Genomic DNA, 5,229 nt, shown 5'->3' with positions numbered 1-5,229 from the left:
TTTTTGGCTGCCCTTTATAGAGGCATGACTTCTCTTCAAACTCAATTGAAGAATTGTGCATCTCCTACTGGTAGTGGACCTCTTTGGTTTACTCAACTGTGGTTGAGATCCTATTTTCCATCGCTTGGTGCTCCATCCATTTCTTGTCCTTCTGCTAGCTGTTACGGGCTAGCTATGGAGCCTTTAATTCCTATAAGTATGTCCAGAAGGGACATTTTTTCATTCTTTTATTCTTTAAATTCAATCTCTTCCTTCTTTCCTTTTCCTCCTTTTTTGACTCCGGACTATGTACATCCTCCTTCCACTCTAGATAGCTCGAGCACCTCTCTGCTTATTTGGATCCAGTTCTTAACTGGGAGGGAGCTTTTCCACGATATCTTAATCGGGACCAATGCCAAAGCTGGGGTAGAAATTTATGCTCCCCAATTTTTTGCTCGGCAGCTTGGTTTCGGCCAAACTTTGCCTGTTCCTCTTTGCTATTCGAAGAACTTAAACGCCCGTTTTCATACCATTAATAAGGTGGAAGCAGAGACTATAAACGCTCGCAACCTCCATTTATCAAGCTATTTTTCATTAGCCCCTTTTAATCCCTGTCATGCTACTCATCCTCTTTTCGAACAACTTTGGCCATCGGTGAATCGTGCCTTTCATTCATTAGATTATTTGCGACTGAGGCCAATCGTGCCTTTCATTCATTAGACCAACCGAGTATTTCTTCTCCTCCTCCTGTTTTGGCCACTCCTTTGTCTATTCGGAACCCCTCTCCTTCTCGTCGTACTAAACAATCTGCTCGTCCATCTTCTTCCCTCCCTGCCAGGCCAACTATGGCCAAGAGTGCTCCAAGCCGCAAACGGCCAGCTTCAGCATCTCCCATTCTGGAGGATGATGTTGATGATGTCCCTCTTATCGTTAAAAGGAAGGTAATTAAATTGGCCTATTTACAAGTATGGTCTTCCCCATTTGAAAATTTTCTGTGTACTGATGATCTTTTGGACTTTTCAGAAAAGCTCAGCTTCCCCTTCAAAGGCTTTGGCATTACTAACTCCTGCTCCATCATCCTCCGTTGAGGCTACTTCATCCAAACCGGTTGATGATGGGACCATGCTTAAAGGTATATCTTCAGTCCCAGATTCTTCATCACAACCCATGAATGAGCCACCTTCCTCCCAGGGTGTCGACTCCCCAGTCATCGAAGCAGAAGGTAATTCAGTTTTGATGTCTTACCTTTGCTCATGCTATTGGTTTCTGACTGGTTGCTCTTTGAACTTTGCAGATACTCCCATGAGTCCGCCCGTTGTGGCAACGTCTTCTCGCTCGGACAAGGGGAAGTCCTCACGAATGGATGAGTCGTTGGTGGCCAGCTTGGTTGAGGGTGCGCCATCTTCTACGATTGTCGACGAGGTAGTTTTTCTCTTTGCCCCATTCCTATTTCCAACTTGTTCGTTGTAACGAATATTTTTAATGTTGGCAATCTTCTTTGCAGGATGCTGACAGGATTGTTCGTTCTATCCAGGATTTGTTCGCTTCCTGGGGGCAGGTCCATATGCCTCGCCCTGATCCATTTGATCGTCCTGCTGCTTCTTCAGAAGAGGACTTGAAGTTCTTGAAGGAGTTGGTATTTGAGTACGTGTCCTTCATGGACATGGACATTGGAAGGGCTAGTGCTGCCAGACACAAGGATGAACTTGAACTCTTGAGTGCGAAATTAGAGCAAGCACTGACGCTTCCGTCGCTCAATCTTTCTGCCGACTTTAAAGCGATGTTGAAGGTCATTCACTCCGAGGTCCTTACTATGCTGGACAAGAATGCTGAACTAAAGGCCAAGCGTACTCAATAACTTCGAGTCGTAGCCGAGAAAGAGTCTCTGTGCTTGGAGATCAACAAGGCTAAGGACGAGTTGCAAGAAATCTCTTCCGAAGTCATGATTGAAGACTCCTTGATGGTTAACTTGGCTGCTCAGATGAGGGAACTTCAAGCTAAAATGGACGATTGCAGGGCGAGGATGGCCGCTAAAAAGCGCAACGCCTCTCAGGGAATTGAGCGAACTAAATCCTTGGTCGAACAATACAAGAAGCTGGAGGTTGATGATGATGACGTTGCGGCTGAATTGAACATCACTACCTCCCGACAGAACGAGGATCGGGAAAAACTTAGGGAACGAATTCGTTCCTTATGGGGTAGAATGTAATTAAGTCATACGATGTCTTTTCTATTTTGTAATTTTGTTCCTTATTAATGAACATTAATTTCTTGTGCATTTATTTGATGTTTATTTTCTAATCATCAATTCTTTAAACACTTAACTGCTTTGCACTAAGAATTTTGTCCATTCCCTTTTGAGATTCCCACTACTGTTCCCAAGACTTAGGGCCATTTAATTCCGTCTATTAGACAGAAATGTGACTGTTCATATTCTGTCTCTTCATCTTCACCCCCTTATAAATGTTTAGCATTTTTCATCCTCTATCTTCATCTCCTCATTTTCTTATTCGAAACCAATTTGCTGCCATTTCTTGGCATTCTGACAATCAATCTGATCCAAAGATGGACTGTTTAGTCCGTCCGCCTTATATTTACTTTGATGTCACCTTTGGTATGGGAGGTATAGGAAATGTTTTCTGGCCCGCAGCGAAATTTTTACCTGCGAAGTTCTTCCCATCGTCTCTTTGTTCTTCACAAGGAGTCAATGATGGAAGGCAATTTTTGGGCTGCTCATGGGCCATTTTGCTTGCTGAGAGTGCTTCTCAACTTGCTTGCTGAGAGTGTTTCTCGGCCTATTTGCTCGCTATTTTAGCGATGCATTTAGGAAGGTGGTGAGGCCAGTACACCCTCTCACTCGTCAATCCCACCACTACAGCGATGCATTTAGGAAGGCAGTGTGAAGCTTACTCAGTGATCGGCTGGGAGATCATCTTACTTTAGTTGTATTTTGTAACACGCCTATTACTTGTATCTTTTATACTCTTGTAAGAACGTTTGGTAATAAAGAACTTTATTTGAACGTATTTCGCTCTGTCTTTATTATTATTATTTTTTTTGATCGTCCAGAATGTTTGGTTATGTTTTTATCTGTTTGCATTCCCATAAAGAAGGAACATATTTTTTCAAATACTTGCCATTAATGAATCTTACGTGCTTGGTGCCATCTAAATCTTCCAAGTGGTATGCTCCATTAGGCAATACATTGTTTATTTTGTATGGTCCTTCCCAGTTGGGCGACCACTTCCCGTACTTTGGATCCTTGGTGTCCAAAGGGAGTATCGTTTTCCAAACTAGTTCACCCAGGCTGAACGACTTGGCTATGACTTTTTTATTATAAAATTTAGCCATTCTTTACTTTTGAACTTGCAACCTATCCAAGACGTCCAACTTCAATTCATCTAATTTTAATAAATTTTGAACTAGCGATTCGGCATACTCATCATCATTCAACTTATGTTGTAAGCACACTCGAATTGATTGCACGTTGATTTCCATAGGCAAAACGGCCTCCTGTCCATAAACAAGTTGGAAAGGAGTAATTTTGGCACTTGACCGAGGTGATGTTCTATAAGCCCATAAAGCCTTATTCAAACACTCGTGTCAATTTCTGGCATTTTCGTCTATCATCTTCCTGATGATATTTTTTAAAATCTTGTTGGAGGATTCTGCTTGTCCGTTGGATTGAGCGTAGTACGGTGTGGAGTTTACTAATTTAACCCCAAACTCGCTCAAAAATTTGTTTACTTGATCCCCATTCAAAGATGTTCCGTGATCTACCATTATAGTTTGTGGAATTCCAAACCTATAAATAATGTGATCACGAATAAACTCTATAACATTCTTCTGGGTGATCTCTTTTAAAGGTACTGCTTCTACCCATTTAGTGAAATAGTCGGTTGCAACTATAACAAAAGTATGTTACTTGGACGATGGAGGGTAAATCTTCCCTATTAGATCTATCGCCCAACCTTTGAACGGCCAAGGTTTAATAATAAGTGACATCTCTCGCGCTGGCGCCCTTAGTATTGGACCATGCTTTTGGCATGCTAAACAACTTTTTGCGTACTGAACGCATAGTTCTCTCATCTTTGGCCAAAAATATCCACTCCTAATAATTAACCATCTCATCCTTTGGCCAGCTTGATGAGCTCCACATATCCCTTCGTGCACTTCAGCCATGATCGTCTTGGCTTCTTGCAAACTTACACACTTTAGTAATACACCATCAGGGCGTTTCTTAAATAACTCTTCGTCTATTAGTGTGTAATTCAGCGAACATAACTTTGTTTTCCTACTAATCCCTCCATTAAGTTCTTGAAGGAATCCTTTAATCTCTGTTCGTCAATCCACTGCATCTCCATCTTGTATACAGTGAAGTTCAATTTTTCTCGCCCTTCTTTGAGTTACGGGCAATATGATTCCGTATTCACAAGTAGACTTCCAATCCAAGATTTTAGAGTACCCTGAAGCCATTTGGGCCAACTCATTCGCCAGATCGTTATATATCCTATTAACGCATTGAAGTTCTACTTGATCGAATTCCTCTAATAATTCTTGGGCGATCTCATATTGACTTATAATGGAATCACTTTGGTATTTAAAATCACCAATCAATTGATGTATCACCAATTGAGAATCGCCCTTAACGATCACGTTTCTTACTCCCATATCTATCATCAGTTCTAGGCCTACAATTAAGGCCTCGTATTCGACTTGATTGTTGGTGCACATTCTGTCTAAGGCGAATGCGAATTTGTAGCAAATCCCTAAAGGATTAATTAGTGCTACTCCTACTCCTGCACCTTTAGAGGTCTTTGACCCATCGAAATACAATACCCAAGGTTTTAGTCCGAACAAGTTGATTTCTAATTCGATTTCCTCAGGCATGTCAAGGCATGGATGGTCGGCTAGGAAGTTAGCCAAAGCCTGATTTTTGACTGCCTTTTGAGGTATATATTGTATTTCGAACTCTGATAAAGCTAGTGTCCAAAGGCCTACCCTTTGGTATAAAATAGGGCGCGAGAACATGTATTTGACTAAATTTACCTTAGAAATTAAATAAACGGTTACGGGCCGTAAATAAGCCCTTAATTTTGTACATGTGAAATACAGTGCTAGACACAATTTTTCAACAGCAGAGTAATTACATTCACATTTCGTTAACCGTCTACTCAAATAATAAATTGCCCTTTCTTCACCAAATTGGTCTTCCTGTGCGACCATTCCAGCTATTGATTCCTTTTCAGC

This window comes from Olea europaea, chromosome 1 (genome assembly GCF_002742605.1).
Source record: "Olea europaea var. sylvestris chromosome 1, O_europaea_v1, whole genome shotgun sequence".
Lineage (NCBI taxonomy): Eukaryota > Viridiplantae > Streptophyta > Magnoliopsida > Lamiales > Oleaceae > Olea > Olea europaea.
The sequence above is the reverse complement of the archived record's forward strand: the minus strand, read 5'-3'. Positions refer to the sequence as shown.